The sequence below is a fragment of the Lissotriton helveticus genome, chromosome 3_1 (assembly GCF_964261635.1).
Source record: "Lissotriton helveticus chromosome 3_1, aLisHel1.1, whole genome shotgun sequence".
Classification (NCBI taxonomy): domain Eukaryota; kingdom Metazoa; phylum Chordata; class Amphibia; order Caudata; family Salamandridae; genus Lissotriton; species Lissotriton helveticus.
Genome location: NC_136061.1, coordinates 304,923,427 through 304,941,842, shown reverse-complemented (window position 1 = coordinate 304,941,842; position 18,416 = coordinate 304,923,427). Strand labels below are relative to the sequence as shown.

Sequence of the window (18,416 nt, the reverse complement as noted above, 5' to 3'; positions counted from 1 at the left end):
CCGTATACGTTTTTGGACCCGTGACCATAATGTTACTCTTGTTTTTAGTCTAAATAGCATTAGAAAGCCCCTTTCAACAGTCAATTTGGCACAGCGATAAATCATTGTGCATCACTAATTGTCTGGCAGAAGTCTAAGCTCTAAAGATAGCCCATACACAAGGGCCCAGATTTATGAAGCCCTTGCGTTGTCATTGCCTCATGCAAGACAGCGTTAGGCAACGCCAGGGCTTCACTAAGATTTACTAAGTCGCGGAAGGCCACCTTGCGTGGCATTGCATGGCTAAGTAAATCTAGAGCAGTGATGCTTAAAGTATGGCCGAGGAGCCGCAAGCAGCTCTCCTGACCTTTACATGTGGCTCCCTGGTGTACAGCAGCACCGGGCTACTGTTTACTTGACGGAGCACTAATAGTCCGAAAGATGGTAATTAAAGAGCTAAGCATTTATTTACAACTAAAGTAACTTATTAACTAAAGTAAAAGAAAAGAAGTGAAGGTGTCCTGCACCGATGAATTTAAGGAACATATTCTTTTTAAAGACATCTTGCAACAAACGTGAAAGAAATGTGACAGTCTCTAAAAAAAACGAAAAAACTTGCCTTCCTTCCATATGCAGAAACGTTTCACCTAAGTATATCAGTGCATTGAGAAGCATTCAATAAACATTCATGCTTCCTCCAACCCTGCAATGCAAATAGTGAACCAGGAGGTAAGTCAGTTGTTATGTTCATCGTCTGTGCGGCCTGGGTTGCTATTATACATGAACAACATCTGCCATCCTGCTGGCATGAATGCGACCCTTGGTCACATGACAGGCCAAACTTTTTGGCCCCCTGGAAAATGTCTGCGAGGCCTATTATCCCGAAAAACGCAAGGCAGCAGCAATTCTCTGCTTTGCGTTACTCTGAACCGAGAATGTGTTAAATGGGTGGAGAGTGGGGGGCAGATTTACGACTTATGGCGCATCTCTGCTAATCAGCAGAGATACGCCAGAAGAGTTGCGACGCATCTGCCCACCCCTACGCCACCACTGATGCGCCAAATTTACAATGAGGCGCACTGTGGCGCGCGGATGGGCAGATGCGTGGCGAATCCCCGGCTCAAACGTTTTCATCCCACATGCACAAACCCCATCCATAGCCACCGTCATCAACTTAAAAACGAAATACAGAATTGACTCAATCATCCTTTCTTAAACTATAATATGGAGCTAACCACTCAGTTTGTGTTGCCTTCCTCCAACTCTCCTGTAAGGGAGAGAGGAACGGTCATCAATAGCAAACAGCAGCTGCATAAATGCAACACTGTCCACTCGCTTCGCGCTCAGAAGGAAACACTTCAACTCTTCCTCGTGGTTAGCGAAGACCAGACACTTTCGAACACATTTCCTCAGTTAAGAACTATAGAAATGATCCCTGAAAGTATAGTCTTAACACAAACGACTGCTGCTCACACGGACAGAGAAAGTAAAACCCCTTTTTACGTACAGTAAGAAAAGGTTCGGCATCATTAACTCCAACAAAAACATATGGCTTTAAAACACCACAAAATAACAATCTAAAGGTGCACAGGTAGACGCTTTCTTCGCAATAACGCATTCTCAGTAGATCCTGGGTGACTCACTGCTTTAAAAATCTGCATAATCGAAATCAGCAACCAATCACATTCAGCCTGCCTTTTCTTTACACACACGGATTCCCTGCTCACTGTTCCCGAAACAGACAGAGGACTACAGTGTGAAAGTTCAAACAGGAAAGGTTTGATAACATTTGTTCAGGGTCCATTTGAAGAGTCCTCTTTGGGCGCATGTAATCGAACGTACTAAATTAAAGAGAAGACATCCTTTTCGAAAAAAAAACCTGTTGGATAAACAAGTGCAGGAAAGCTCAAACGTTTTCATCCCACATGCACAATCCCCATCTATAGCCACTGTCAGCAATTTCAAAACGAATTACAGAATTGACTCAATCAACTTTCTTACACTGCAATATGGAGCTAACCACTCAGTTTGTGTTGCCTTCCTCCAGCTCTCCTGCAAGGGAGAGAGGAACGGTCATCAATAGCAAACAGCAGCTGCATGAATGCAACACTGTCCACTCGTTTCGCGCTCAGAAAGAAACACTTCAACTCTTCCTCGTGGTTAGCGAAGACCAGACACTTTCCAACACATTTCCTCAGTTAAGCACTATAGAAATGATCCCTGAAAGTATAGTCTTAACACAAACGACTGCTGCTCACACGGACAGAGAAAGTAAAACCCCTTCTTACGTACAGTAAGAAAAGGTTTGGCATCATCAACTCCAACAAAAACATATGGCTGTATAACGCCACAAAATTACAATCTAAAGGTGCACAGGCAGACGCTTTCTTCACAATAAAGCATTCTCAGTAGACCCTGGGTGACTCACTGCTTTAAAAATCTGCATAATCGAAATCCGCAACCAATCACATTCAGCCTGCCTTTTCTTTACACACACGGGGCCTCATTTATAAAAAGTGACGCATCGCTGCGTGAAAACAGCGATGCGTCACTTTTCACTGCGTCCTCCTTGCGACACCAATGATGTGTCATATTTACAGTATGACGCATCATGTCGCAAGGAGTTACAGATACGTCAGTATTTCTGACGTATCTGTAAGCACAAAAGTCACGCATTGCTGGGGTGTGTCACAAAAGTGACGCAACTACAGCAATGCGTCCTTTCATATGGGGAAAACCCCATGTGAAAGGGATTGCGTCAGTCTTACGCCTGCTGTGAGGCAGGCGCAAGATTTTGACGCAACAGCGTCCTAAAAGTGACGCAGTGAAATCTCAAAGATTTCACTGCGTCACTATTACGAGGCTTTTTGCGGGGGAACGCCCCCTCTGCATACATTATACCTGACGCAGGTATACTGTAGCGCAGGGGTTTACAAAGTGACGCATCTGCTTAGATGCGTCACTTTGTAAATAGTGCGCAACAGGAGGCATGTTTTACGCCGCCGATGCGTCACAAAAAGTGACGCATCGGAAGCGCAAAACTGACGCAAGGCCTCATAAATGAGGCCCACGGATTCCTTGCTCACTGTTCCCGAAACAGACAGAGGACTAATGTGTTAAAGTCAGACCCTCCAGCATTTCGCGATTTCGCGATTCACAAAATAATCGCGAAATCGACCAAAAGCCGCGATAGCCGCGATATTGACTATTTCGGCCGCAAAAACAGGTCTCCCGGCAGACATAAAAAATAATGCCTTTTAATTGGCTGTACGCGCATACGTCACGACGTGAACTGCGCTGTACAGCCGTAATAGCAGGAAACAGAAGAGCACCCTTATCTGAATTACAAAGCGGGGTCATTAGTAGCTGACTTTGTTTGTGCCGTCGGCGCCATTGAGCATTTAAATCCTAAAGGAGGCAGCGCCAAACAAGAACAACCATATCTTATTGTGAGTTAGCAAGCCAATCGTATTTATCATAGAAGCATACCATGCAGCAATCAATGTGTGTTTAAGGTTGAACATAAACACGGAGATGTTCATTAAACGCGCATACCGGCAGGGGATCATATTGTTTCACTTCCATTCCTAGGAAGCAGTGGAAGGTCAGAGGTCGCCTGCTCGGTTCTCTGTGCGGATTTGTATTATTTCGCAGCTGCTTGAAGCACGAAGGAAGTGTTTTGGTGAACTCTCCCATAGGTAAACAAGCGCCCGCCAGCTTGAACCTCTCGTGCAGAGAGAACTACATTTATTTTCCCATCTTCGCCGAAGACGTACGTTTGCGTGTAGAGATGGTATTCCATAATCACTTCATTCCTTTATCTGTTTCCGAACTTCGAGTCTGTCACTGCCTGTTAAGCAGGGCTTGTACTTGAGTAGTTTAGAGCTACGTGTGTGCTTCTCCTGCCTATGTTTCCAGTTGTTTTCCGATTTTCCTATTCTCCTTTGCGAACACTCTTCATATAGCACATAATTGCAAAAGCAAAACAAGTGAACAATTAAAGCCACGCCCATTGACATGGGTAATACTTGGTCATTTTATTTTTCTAGAGGAGCATGTGAAATGCGTACATTTTACGGCACAAAAAAGTTCCAGTCACCTGTCATTTCAGAGACTGCTTTTTTATCAACATACATATTTAGGATTTACGCACTGCTTATGTACTTTCTGTGGGTAATGCAATGTCAGTTAAACGGAGCTGGCTAATTTGTGGTGGTGTCTAGTGTACATCTGATTCAATCAAACCAACTTCAGACAACACACACTGAGCCAGAAATGTGTGTACCCACACGGGCAGCTTAAAACCACCACGAATGTGTATGCTCTGTTTAGCAAATCATAATTCTGGAGAGAGTTACAGTGCCCAGCTGCACTTGCTAAAAGATGACTATAAAAACATTACCAGGCAAGAGACTCTGTGGTTACTTCGAAAATGCATGCACCTCCGTCAAACACAACCACAAAATAGATGATATTTTTCCTGCATTACAGGAGAGGGTCTAAGCAATAATCAGTTAATGGGGCGGGATATGCGGGTAGTAGTTTGAGGCGGAAAGGTCTTTTAGCGCAGGTGTAAATCTTCACGTGTTTGCGAATGAAGTGGGAGTGCATTTCACGTGGCCCAATACAACCAATGCTTCTAAATACAGAATTGGAGTAACTTTGTTGACACACTGAGGCACCCAAGTTCTGCTGGACAGTTATGTCGCCATTTGCACACGAGTTAGTCACAGCCTGGAGAAATATACTTTCACATCATTCTACCATCACCATTCTAAAAGTTAACAATAAAACGTATAGTATTTGTTAGACCAAATAACAGTTAATGCAGTCGTCAACTATTGCAGTCGTCCACTATGAACATTGCACTTAATGACTCATAAAACGCCTGGATACCCTTTTGGGTGATTAGTGTGCTTTCCTCCAAGTAAGTGTATGACCACCCACCTTCGAATGCACATCCCCCCCCCTCACCCCCCAAGAACTGCAATTCTCATTGGTAGAGGTCCAAATCTAGAGCCGCCCACAAAATTAACTTCCGTGCGCAGGCTTGTGGTTGTGGACAGTGGCTGCAAGTTTGCCGAAGTTAGCTGATGGGAGAGGCCACACTCCCCGCCATTCTCTTGTTTATGAGCAGCGCAGGCACCTCTGCAGCCCGGTGGCTTTGTATGAGCACATGGCGGTACAGTTATACTGAATGATAGGTGTATATGGAACAATATATTTGGTAACTCAGCTTTACATTACCAATTATTACTGAGCTTAACTTCTTCAGCTTACATTTTACATAGTGGTGCTGGATGCACAAAAAAGAACTGGACCGTTTATAGATTAATTCTGACTTGTAGAATGTGCTGGAAATGTGATTAAAAAACAAAAATCAACAGCCATTCAAAACTCAAGCACTGGTGTTCCCACCATACAAATACTTACGCCTAGGGAAAAGAGCTGTCGGAGCAAAGCCATGGCACAGCACAATTGCAGACAGGCTGCCTACAAACAGCACTGCTCATGGCGATGCACATATGAAGACAGGCTGCAGACTAGTAGCACAGATCATGGCACTGCATATGCAAGGACACGCCGAGAAGTACCTAGGAGGCACTTTTTGAACTCCATCCCACCCCCAATCCACCTCCTCCCACACCAAAAAAAAAGCTTGGAGAGGCTGGTGCCACAGAAATATATATTGGAAGGTTAGGGGTTCGAATACAAATTCTATGGTAGACAGCACACACTGTCTGAACAATGCTGTGGGTGGCGTCACTGGCGGGTACCACAAGGCGACATTGCTAGAGCACCCTCACAGGGGATGACACAGGGGATGGTAGCCCAGTCCTAGGCGCTGCCTCCCCCCACTTGTGTAATGCACTGTAAAGACCCTCCAGGATTTGAGCCTGAAAATTAATGATTATGAGTAAAATAAAGTGCCGCAAAAATGCCGCTAAATTTCCATATTTGTGCCGCTAAATTTCCATATTTGTGCCGCTAAATTTGCAAATCCATGCCGCTATATCCTGGGGGGTCTGTAAAGTTAAAGTTCAAACAGGTAAACAAAGCGTAGCCATATAGTTTTGTTTCGTGCTTGGGCTCACAGCAACAAACACATTTTTACTTATTGAAAAATTAAGAGAACCAGTTGGTAAACTCACAGCAAAGACAATCTAGCATTACTTCCACAGTTTTCTGCACTGCACTAAATGAGCACTATTACCATTTCAAGATGGCAATGCATAGTCAGACTGCGCGAAGAGTGGGACAGATTTACGAGAAAGTAACGCATCTGTGAAGATGTGTCACTTTCCCTGAGGCGCTTTGAGAAACCCTTGCGCCACTATGGATGCACCGTATTTACAATATGGCGCACCATGGCGCAAGGATTGACAGATGCGTCAAAAATTCTGACGCATCTGTTCACGCAAAAGTCGCGCATTGCTGGAGTTGTGTCGCAAGCACGACGCAACTCCAGCAATGCAGGGAGAGGCCTATCCTCATTGTGCTGCGTCACTCCTTAAGCCTGCTTCAAGCAGTAAGAATGTGACACAGTGGCATCCTAGAAGTGGCACAGTGAAATCTTGTAGATTTCACTGCGTCACTTCTAGGAGGCTTTTTTGAGTTGGAAAGCCCACCCTGCATACATTATACCTGACGCAGGTATAATGTGACGCAGGGCTTTACAACGTGCTGCATCTCCCTACATGCGTCACGTTGTAAATGGGCCGCATTTTTACGCTGCTGCTGAGTCACAAAACGTGACGCAACTGCGGCGCAAAAACGACACAGGAGCTTGTAATTCTGCCCCAGTTTGTTTTACTACAGATCAGACTGAATCACCAGAGCACTTATTCTGTCGAAGCAAAGCCGTACCCGAGCTCTTATTTCACATCATACTGTGCTAAAACTGTAGGAGGTCAAGGAACTATTCTTGTTCACTGCCTTGATTTTAATGTCCGAGCCAGGGATTTTTCTGGAAGCTTCATCCCAAAATATCTTTGCGAGATGTTCCACTTCCTATCTGATAGCGATTTACATGTTCAGAGGCAAAGTGCTATTTATTATTATTATTCTGAGTTTTGTATAGCGCCTGGTTACCTATTAGGCATCCCAGCGCTTATTTTGCACTCATTTTTGTTACTGCCGTGCTTTAAAAGAGGGAAAATTGGGAAAACTCGTCACAAAACTGCAGGTTCCACAAGACTGTGCAGGAAGACCGTTTTCAATCAGAATATTTGGTCCAGATTATGAACAGTCAATCTGCCGAAAGAGTCACACTGATTGCTAGTGCATGAGAAGCGACCAGGCAAGGTTGCAAGCGTGGAAACAAAAGGTGGAGCAACCAACTACCTTTACATTTTAAAATGTTGGACCACAGACCATATGTATGGCAATGTCTTTAGTCTCCCTGAACAAAGGAACTCTTCCCCAGTTCACATCTACGAGCCTAACAAGACGATGGCATTCGACCAGGGGTCACGCGTCGTGAAAGACCTCCCGGAAAAACAATCAATAAGTATTTGTAGAGCACGCTATTCACCCCATTGGCTATCCAGTTGCTACGGAATATAACAGAAAGTTTTACTTTGAGATGAACCCTGAATGGCTGGCGGTCCAAGAAAGCGTTGACATGAACAACACCTCGTCTTAGCACCCGGTTACAACGTATGCAGCTTTTCCAGGCCCTACAAACCTTTAGGCATCTCTGCACTATCGAAGCATGCAAAATACGATTTATGTTTCCTGCACAGAGGATTTCGTTCACTGGGGAATCAGTACTTGTCAGGACAGTTTTGATCCTAATATTGATCAGAATAGGAACGGAAACTTTCAGTGTTTGTTTCCGTCTTCCAGTCCTTCCTCAAATGAACAAAGGAGCATCCATTTATAGCAGTTAGCTGTTCCACAAACGCAACTCTGTCCATTCCCTTCCTGTTCAGATCAGGAATTTTTTGCAACAACTTTGTGACACCTACAAACACTATTTCCAACTTCTTCCTTCATTACATATCAAGACGAAACTTTTTATAACGCTATGCCAATCTGTCCCAATGGCACAGGAGGACATCACAGCAGTATTCTTTACCCCCACCTGGCTAAGCTCTCAGCAGATAAGATATTATCTTAAAACCTGCCGCTATGGTCTAAGCCGCTAACTAAAGCCTTGCTTCGCCATGCTAGGTTGAAATTGAAGGCAAGAGCAAAAATTAAGGAAGGGGGCCAGAAACTGTCCACATGGCCTCTTGCGGCAGGCTAGAAGGCTACCACAATTTAGGGTCACTTTCTTTTGTTTTTTTAATAATGCGATCCGTGGCTGGGAAGGACGTCAGGCTATGCCCAACCTTTACAAAGGCAAGATGAGGTGAAGTTTCGAGGCACTCACCTGGCATGCCGTCAGACTGCCAACTTCACCAATTCATGTTCTACCGCCAACCCAGCCACATCGTTTCCCTGGCTTTAGTGCACGTTGGCAATTCAAAAGGGTGTCTTCTGCGGTTCTACGCATTACAGCGTTTGAACTTTCAAGGCGCAGGTTTTTTTTTTAAAATACAGTTTACCACTAGCTGACATTCCCATTTTCTCAATAAAACTCTCAAGTTCCCAGCGTTCTAATATTGCATATATTGAATATGACAACACTATAGGGGCCTACAATTATCGCCTCCCCCGACTACATCCTCCTAGGAGACCTCAACTTCCACCGGGAGAATGACCAGGACAACAACACCACCGCCCTACTAGACAACCTCGCCAACCTCAGATTCAAGCAACTGGTCAACACCCCCACCCATTACGCCGGCCACACGCTCGACCCCGTCTTCTCCTCCAGCAACCACATCTCCTTCAGCCACACCACCGAGCTCCACTAGACCGACCACAGCTGCGTACACTTCAACTTCAGGAAAACAACGACCCACCACCGCCCTCAACAAACCCCCCGAAGATGCTGGAGCAAGATCACCACCGACCAACTCACCACCTCCTTGAGCCTAAACCCTCCCACCAACACCACGGACCCCAACGAAGGAGCCCGCAACCTCACACAGTGGATCACCGACTGCGCTGACACCCTTGCTCCACTGAAAAACCCTCCCAGCACCCAGCACCCTCAACAGCAAGAAAGCCGCGTGGTTCACCAACGATCTCAAAGACTCCAAGAAATCCTGACGTGACCTCGAGAAAGCCTGGCGCCACAACCAGTCAACGGATAACATGACAGCCCTCAAGAACGCCACCCGCAAATACCACCAGCTGATCGGCACCACCAAAAGGTCATCCTTCAGAGATCGACTGGACAACAACACCCACAACAGCAGGGAACTCTTCAACGTCGAGAAAGAGCTCTCCAACCCCAACGCCAGCAACAACGACATCACGCCTTCTCAAGACCTCTGCAACTCACTGGCCACCTTTTTTCACCGTAAGATCGTCGACATACACGACAGCTTCGGCGCTCAGAACTCGTACACCACCACCGAACCTACACCCCCCACCACCACCCTGTGCGCCTGGACTCAGGTCAGCATGGAAGATACCACCCACACGATGAACACCATCCACGCGGGCTCCCCAGCCGATCCATGCCCACACCACATCTTCAACAAAGCCGACTCCATCATCGCACCCAAACTTTGGGACATCATCAACAACTCCTTCATATCCGCCACCTTCCAGGAGAGCTGGAAGCACGCAGAGATCAGCGCCCTCCTGAAGAAACCCACCGCGGACCCCTCAGACCTCAAGAACTTCCGCCCCATCTCGCTCCTCCCCTTCCCTGCAAAAGTCATCGAGAAAACCGTCAACAAACAGCTGACAGCCTTCCTGGAGATGATCGGCTCCCTCGACCCATCGCAGTCAGGATTCCGAGCGAACCACAGCACCGAGACGGCCCTCATCGCGGCCACCGACGGCATCCGGACCCTGCTGGACAACGGAGAAACCGCCGCCCTCATCCTGCTCGACCTTTCGGCTGCGTTCGACGCGGTCTGCCGCCGCACCCTGACAACCCGCCTCCGCCACGCCGGGATCCAAGGAAAGGCCCTGGAATGGATCACCTCCTTCCTTTCCGACAGAACCCAAAGAGTCCGTCTCCCGCCCTTCCTCGTAGAAGCCACCAAGATCATCTGCAGCGTACCTCAAGACTCCTCGCTCAGCCCCACCCTCTTCAACGTCTACATGAGCCCCCTCGCAGCCATCGCACGCAAGCACCTCAACATCATCTCCTACGCCGACGATACCCAACTGATCCTCTCCCTCACCAACGACCCCACCTCCACCAGAGCCAGCTTCCAGGACGGAATGAAAGACATCGCAGACTGGATGAAGCTCAGCCGCCTGAAACTCAGCCGCCTGAAACTGAACTCAGACAAGACGGAAGTCCTCATCCTCAGCCCATCCATCTCCGCCTGGGACGACTCCTGGTGGCCCACTGCTCTGGGCCCCCCACCCAAGCCCACGGACCACGCACGCAACCTGGGCTTCATCCTTGACTCCTCCCTCACGATGGCCAGGCAAGTTAACGCCGTTACCTCCTCCTGCTTCAACACACTCCGCGTGCTCCGTAAGATCTTCCGCTGGATCCCCACTGGAACCAGGAAAACGATTACCCAGGCCCTCGTCACCAGCCGTCTGGACTACGGGAACGCCCTCTACGCTGGGACCACCGCCAAACTACAGAAAAGACTCCAGCGCATCCAGAACGCCTCAGCACGACTCGTCTTGGACATCCCCCGACACAACCACATCTCCGCCCACCTGAGGGACCTGCACTGGCTCCCCGTCAGCAAGAGGATCACGTTCAGACTCCTCACCCACGCAAACAAGGCTCTCCACGACTTGGGCCCCGAATACCTCAACAACCGCCTCACGTTCTACACGCCAACCCGCCAGCTCCGCTCCGCCAGCCTCGCCCTCGCCACAGTCCCACGGATCCGCAGAACCACCACCGGAGGAAGAACCTTCACCTACCTGGCGGCCAAGACCTGGAACACCCTCCCCACCCACCTACGACTCACCCAGGACCATCTCTCCTTCAGGAAGCAACTCAAGACCTGTCTTTTCGAACAGTAGCAGCCTCCCCCCCCCCCCCCCAGCGCCTTGAGACCCTAGCGGGTGAGTAGCACGCTTTACAAATACTCTTGATTGATTGATTGATTAAATGATCTCTAGTCGAGTTGACAGAAGCGAGGGGACAGAGAATGTAAGCAATGTGACAGACGAGGCAGAACGGCTATAATGATATCTCAATGTTCCGGTCAATGATGTAGCAATGCTCTAAATTAAACAGGGGAGCGCCACAATAATGACGTTCGCTAGAATGTTGGAGCAGGTGGCTTATTCCAACCATTCTTTGATCGCTGCAACTTCACTCTCCCAAATAAATGTAGCAAAATTCCAATAGTCTAAGACATCAAGCCCTTGCTACACTAACGGGTGTGCTGGCGCTTGTGGGGAGCTGCACGGTTTTGCGATGCCAAGAAGGGCTTTTGTGATGATAAGTAAACAGACGCAATCCTTTACGCGTACGCAAATTTGTGCCACGGGAGGGCCCGCACAAAAACTTAGCAAATGACCAAGAAGGCGTCCTTCATCCGCACCAGTCTAAGATCCGCTTGGGCCGTATACGTTTTTGGACCCGTGACCATAATGTTACTCTTGTTTTTAGTCTAAATAGCATTAGAAAGCCACTTTCAACAGTCAATTTGGCACAGCGATAAATCATTGTGCATCACTAATTGTCTGGCAGAAGTCTAAGCTCTAAAGATAGCCCATACACAAGGGCCCAGATTTATGAAGCCCTTGCGTTGTCATTGCCTCATGCAAGACAGCGTTAGGCAACGCCAGGGCTTCACTAAGATTTACTAAGTCGCGGAAGGCCACCTTGCGTGGCATTGCATGGCTAAGTAAATCTAGAGCAGTGATGCTTAAAGTATGGCCGAGGAGCCGCAAGCAGCTCTCCTGACCTTTACATGTGGCTCCCTGGTGTACAGCAGCACCGGGCTACTGTTTACTTGACGGAGCACTAATAGTCCGAAAGATGGTAATTAAAGAGCTAAGCATTTATTTACAACTAAAGTAACTTATTAACTAAAGTAAAAGAAAAGAAGTGAAGGTGTCCTGCACCGATGAATTTAAGGAACATATTCTTTTTAAAGACATCTTGCAACAAACGTGAAAGAAATGTGACAGTCTCTAAAAAAAACGAAAAAACTTGCCTTCCTTCCATATGCAGAAACGTTTCACCTAAGTATATCAGTGCATTGAGAAGCATTCAATAAACATTCATGCTTCCTCCAACCCTGCAATGCAAATAGTGAACCAGGAGGTAAGTCAGTTGTTATGTTCATCGTCTGTGCGGCCTGGGTTGCTATTATACATGAACAACATCTGCCATCCTGCTGGCATGAATGCGACCCTTGGTCACATGACAGGCCAAACTTTTTGGCCCCCTGGAAAATGTCTGCGAGGCCTATTATCCCGAAAAACGCAAGGCAGCAGCAATTCTCTGCTTTGCGTTACTCTGAACCGAGAATGTGTTAAATGGGTGGAGAGTGGGGGGCAGATTTACGACTTATGGCGCATCTCTGCTAATCAGCAGAGATACGCCAGAAGAGTTGCGACGCATCTGCCCACCCCTACGCCACCACTGATGCGCCAAATTTACAATGAGGCGCACTGTGGCGCGCGGATGGGCAGATGCGTGGCGAATCCCCGGCTCAAACGTTTTCATCCCACATGCACAAACCCCATCCATAGCCACCGTCATCAACTTAAAAACGAAATACAGAATTGACTCAATCATCTTTCTTAAACTATAATATGGAGCTAACCACTCAGTATGTGTTGCCTTCCTCCAACTCTCCTGTAAGGGAGAGAGGAACGGTCATCAATAGCAAACAGCAGCTGCATAAATGCAACACTGTCCACTCGCTTCGCGCTCAGAAGGAAACACTTCAACTCTTCCTCGTGGTTAGCGAAGACCAGACACTTTCGAACACATTTCCTCAGTTAAGAACTATAGAAATGATCCCTGAAAGTATAGTCTTAACACAAACGACTGCTGCTCACACGGACAGAGAAAGTAAAACCCCTTTTTACGTACAGTAAGAAAAGGTTCGGCATCATTAACTCCAACAAAAACATATGGCTTTAAAACACCACAAAATAACAATCTAAAGGTGCACAGGTAGACGCTTTCTTCGCAATAACGCATTCTCAGTAGATCCTGGGTGACTCACTGCTTTAAAAATCTGCATAATCGAAATCAGCAACCAATCACATTCAGCCTGCCTTTTCTTTACACACACGGATTCCCTGCTCACTGTTCCCGAAACAGACAGAGGACTACAGTGTGAAAGTTCAAACAGGAAAGGTTTGATAACATTTGTTCAGGGTCCATTTGAAGAGTCCTCTTTGGGCGCATGTAATCGAACGTACCAAATTAAAGAGAAGACATCCTTTTCGAAAAAAAAACCTGTTGGATAAACAAGTGCAGGAAAGCTCAAACGTTTTCATTCCACATGCACAATCCCCATCTATAGCCACTGTCAGCAATTTCAAAACGAATTACAGAATTGACTCAATCAACTTTCTTACACTGCAATATGGAGCTAACCACTCAGTTTGTGTTTCTTTCCTCCAGCTCTCCTGCAAGGGAGAGAGGAACGGTCATCAATAGCAAACAGCAGCTGCATGAATGCAACACTGTCCACTCGTTTCGCGCTCAGAAAGAAACACTTCAACTCTTCCTCGTGGTTAGCGAAGACCAGACACTTTCCAACACATTTCCTCAGTTAAGCACTATAGAAATGATCCCTGAAAGTATAGTCTTAACACAAACGACTGCTGCTCACACGGACAGAGAAAGTAAAACCCCTTCTTACGTACAGTAAGAAAAGGTTTGGCATCATCAACTCCAACAAAAACATATGGCTGTATAACGCCACAAAATTACAATCTAAAGGTGCACAGGCAGACGCTTTCTTCACAATAAAGCATTCTCAGTAGACCCTGGGTGACTCACTGCTTTAAAAATCTGCATAATCGAAATCCGCAACCAATCACATTCAGCCTGCCTTTTCTTTACACACACGGGGCCTCATTTATAAAAAGTGACGCATCGCTGCGTGAAAACAGCGATGCGTCACTTTTCACTGCGTCCTCCTTGCGACACCAATGATGTGTCATATTTACAGTATGACGCATCATGTCACAAGGAGTTACAGATACGTCAGTATTTCTGACGTATCTGTAAGCACAAAAGTCACGCATTGCTGGGGTGTGTCACAAAAGTGACGCAACTACAGCAATGCGTCCTTTCATATGGGGAAAACCCCATGTGAAAGGGATTGCGTCAGTCTTACGCCTGCTGTGAGGCAGGCGCAAGATTTTGACGCAACAGCGTCCTAAAAGTGACGCAGTGAAATCTCAAAGATTTCACTGCGTCACTATTACGAGGCTTTTTGCGGGGGAACGCCCCCTCTGCATACATTATACCTGACGCAGGTATACTGTAGCGCAGGGGTTTACAAAGTGACGCATCTGCTTAGATGCGTCACTTTGTAAATAGTGCGCAACAGGAGGCATGTTTTACGCCGCCGATGCGTCACAAAAAGTGACGCATCGGAAGCGCAAAACTGACGCAAGGCCTCATAAATGAGGCCCACGGATTCCTTGCTCACTGTTCCCGAAACAGACAGAGGACTAATGTGTTAAAGTTAAAGTTCAAACAGGTAAACAAAGCGTAGCCATATAGTTTTGTTTCGTGCTTGGGCTCACAGCAACAAACACATTTTTACTTATTGAAAAATTAAGAGAACCAGTTGGTAAACTCACAGCAAAGACAATCTAGCATTACTTCCACAGTTTTCTGCACTGCACTAAATGAGCACTATTACCATTTCAAGATGGCAATGCATAGTCAGACTGCGCGAAGAGTGGGACAGATTTACGAGAAAGTAACGCATCTGTGAAGATGTGTCACTTTCCCTGAGGCGCTTTGAGAAACCCTTGCGCCACTATGGATGCACCGTATTTACAATATGGCGCACCATGGCGCAAGGATTGACAGATGCGTCAAAAATTCTGACGCATCTGTTCACGCAAAAGTCGCGCATTGCTGGAGTTGTGTCGCAAGCACGACGCAACTCCAGCAATGCAGGGAGAGGCCTATCCTCATTGTGCTGCGTCACTCCTTAAGCCTGCTTCAAGCAGTAAGAATGTGACACAGTGGCATCCTAGAAGTGGCACAGTGAAATCTTGTAGATTTCACTGCGTCACTTCTAGGAGGCTTTTTTGAGTTGGAAAGCCCACCCTGCATACATTATACCTGACGCAGGTATAATGTGACGCAGGGCTTTACAACGTGCTGCATCTCCCTACATGCGTCACGTTGTAAATGGGCCGCATTTTTACGCTGCTGCTGAGTCACAAAACGTGACGCAACTGCGGCGCAAAAACGACACAGGAGCTTGTAATTCTGCCCCAGTTTGTTTTACTACAGATCAGACTGAATCACCAGAGCACTTATTCTGTCGAAGCAAAGCCGTACCCGAGCTCTTATTTCACATCATACTGTGCTAAAACTGTAGGAGGTCAAGGAACTATTCTTGTTCACTGCCTTGATTTTAATGTCCGAGCCAGGGATTTTTCTGGAAGCTTCATCCCAAAATATCTTTGCGAGATGTTCCACTTCCTATCTGATAGCGATTTACATGTTCAGAGGCAAAGTGCTATTTATTATTATTATTCTGAGTTTTGTATAGCGCCTGGTTACCTATTAGGCATCCCAGCGCTTATTTTGCACTCATTTTTGTTACTGCCGTGCTTTAAAAGAGGGAAAATTGGGAAAACTCGTCACAAAACTGCAGGTTCCACAAGACTGTGCAGGAAGACCGTTTTCAATCAGAATATTTGGTCCAGATTATGAACAGTCAATCTGCCGAAAGAGTCACACTGATTGCTAGTGCATGAGAAGCGACCAGGCAAGGTTGCAAGCGTGGAAACAAAAGGTGGAGCAACCAACTACCTTTACATTTTAAAATGTTGGACCACAGACCATATGTATGGCAATGTCTTTAGTCTCCCTGAACAAAGGAACTCTTCCCCAGTTCACATCTACGAGCCTAACAAGACGATGGCATTCGACCAGGGGTCACGCGTCGTGAAAGACCTCCCGGAAAAACAATCAATAAGTATTTGTAGAGCACGCTAATCACCCCACTGGCTATCCAGTTGCTACGGAATATAACAGAAAGTTTTACTTTGAGATGAACCCTGAATGGCTGGCGGTCCAAGAAAGCGTTGACATGAACAACACCTCGTCTTAGCACCCGGTTACAACGTATGCAGCTTTTCCAGGCCCTACAAACCTTTAGGCATCTCTGCACTATCGAAGCATGCAAAATACGATTTATGTTTCCTGCACAGAGGATTTCGTTCACTGGGGAATCAGTACTTGTCAGGACAGTTTTGATCCTAATATTGATCAGAATAGGAACGGAAACTTTCAGTGTTTGTTTCCGTCTTCCAGTCCTTCCTCAAATGAACAAAGGAGCATCCATTTATAGCAGTTAGCTGTTCCACAAACGCAACTCTGTCCATTCCCTTCCTGTTCAGATCAGGAATTTTTTGCAACAACTTTGTGACACCTACAAACACTATTTCCAACTTCTTCCTTCATTACATATCAAGACGAAACTTTTTATAACGCTATGCCAATCTGTCCCAATGGCACAGGAGGACATCACAGCAGTATTCTTTACCCCCACCTGGCTAAGCTCTCAGCAGATAAGATATTATCTTAAAACCTGCCGCTATGGTCTAAGCCGCTAACTAAAGCCTTGCTTCGCCATGCTAGGTTGAAATTGAAGGCAAGAGCAAAAATTAAGGAAGGGGGCCAGAAACTGTCCACATGGCCTCTTGCGGCAGGCTAGAAGGCTACCACAATTTAGGGTCACTTTCTTTTGTTTTTTTAATAATGCGATCCGTGGCTGGGAAGGACGTCAGGCTATGCCCAACCTTTACAAAGGCAAGATGAGGTGAAGTTTCGAGGCACTCACCTGGCATGCCGTCAGACTGCCAACTTCACCAATTCATGTTCTACCGCCAACCCAGCCACATCGTTTCCCTGGCTTTAGTGCACGTTGGCAATTCAAAAGGGTGTCTTCTGCGGTTCTACGCATTACAGCGTTTGAACTTTCAAGGCGCAGGTTTTTTTTTTAAAATACAGTTTACCACTAGCTGACATTCCCATTTTCTCAATAAAACTCTCAAGTTCCCAGCGTTCTAATATTGCATATATTGAATATGACAACACTATAGGGGCCTACAATTATCGCCTCCCCCGACTACATCCTCCTAGGAGACCTCAACTTCCACCGGGAGAATGACCAGGACAACAACACCACCGCCCTACTAGACAACCTCGCCAACCTCAGATTCAAGCAACTGGTCAACACCCCCACCCATTACGCCGGCCACACGCTCGACCCCGTCTTCTCCTCCAGCAACCACATCTCCTTCAGCCACACCACCGAGCTCCACTAGACCGACCACAGCTGCGTACACTTCAACTTCAGGAAAACAACGACCCACCACCGCCCTCAACAAACCCCCCGAAGATGCTGGAGCAAGATCACCACCGACCAACTCACCACCTCCTTGAGCCTAAACCCTCCCACCAACACCACGGACCCCAACGAAGGAGCCCGCAACCTCACACAGTGGATCACCGACTGCGCTGACACCCTTGCTCCACTGAAAAACCCTCCCAGCACCCAGCACCCTCAACAGCAAGAAAGCCGCGTGGTTCACCAACGATCTCAAAGACTCCAAGAAATCCTGACGTGACCTCGAGAAAGCCTGGCGCCACAACCAGTCAACGGATAACATGACAGCCCTCAAGAACGCCACCCGCAAATACCACCAGCTGATCGGCACCACCAAAAGGTCATCCTTCAGAGATCGACTGGACAACAACACCCACAACAGCAGGGAACTCTTCAACGTCGAGAAAGAGCTCTCCAACCCCAACGCCAGCAACAACGACATCACGCCTTCTCAAGACCTCTGCAACTCACTGGCCACCTTTTTTCACCGTAAGATCGTCGACATACACGACAGCTTCGGCGCTCAGAACTCGTACACCACCACCGAACCTACACCCCCCACCACCACCCTGTGCGCCTGGACTCAGGTCAGCATGGAAGATACCACCCACACGATGAACACCATCCACGCGGGCTCCCCAGCCGATCCATGCCCACACCACATCTTCAACAAAGCCGACTCCATCATCGCACCCAAACTTCGGGACATCATCAACAACTCCTTCATATCCGCCACCTTCCAGGAGAGCTGGAAGCACGCAGAGATCAGCGCCCTCCTGAAGAAACCCACCGCGGACCCCTCAGACCTCAAGAACTTCCGCCCCATCTCGCTCC

The 18,416-nt window shown here is 47.2% G+C and overlaps 1 protein-coding gene and 4 non-coding genes across 10 annotated transcripts in view; all 5 read right to left on the bottom strand.

Moving 5' to 3' along the window:
• TEX14 (testis expressed 14, intercellular bridge forming factor) overlaps positions 1-18,416 on the bottom strand; it is a 2,253,432-nt gene that overhangs the window by 1,958,335 nt on the left and 276,681 nt on the right. The gene's annotated exons all lie outside the window — the stretch shown is intronic.
• LOC144825730 (small nucleolar RNA U3) lies at positions 1,213-1,430 on the bottom strand. The gene has a single exon (XR_013609527.1). It is a non-coding gene; the product is annotated as a small nucleolar RNA U3 (small nucleolar RNA).
• Positions 1,998-2,215, bottom strand: LOC144825744 (small nucleolar RNA U3). The gene has a single exon (XR_013609540.1). It is a non-coding gene; the product is annotated as a small nucleolar RNA U3 (small nucleolar RNA).
• On the bottom strand, positions 12,802-13,019 carry LOC144825728 (small nucleolar RNA U3). Its single transcript, XR_013609525.1, has one exon. It is a non-coding gene; the product is annotated as a small nucleolar RNA U3 (small nucleolar RNA).
• LOC144825737 (small nucleolar RNA U3) lies at positions 13,587-13,804 on the bottom strand. The gene has a single exon (XR_013609533.1). It is a non-coding gene; the product is annotated as a small nucleolar RNA U3 (small nucleolar RNA).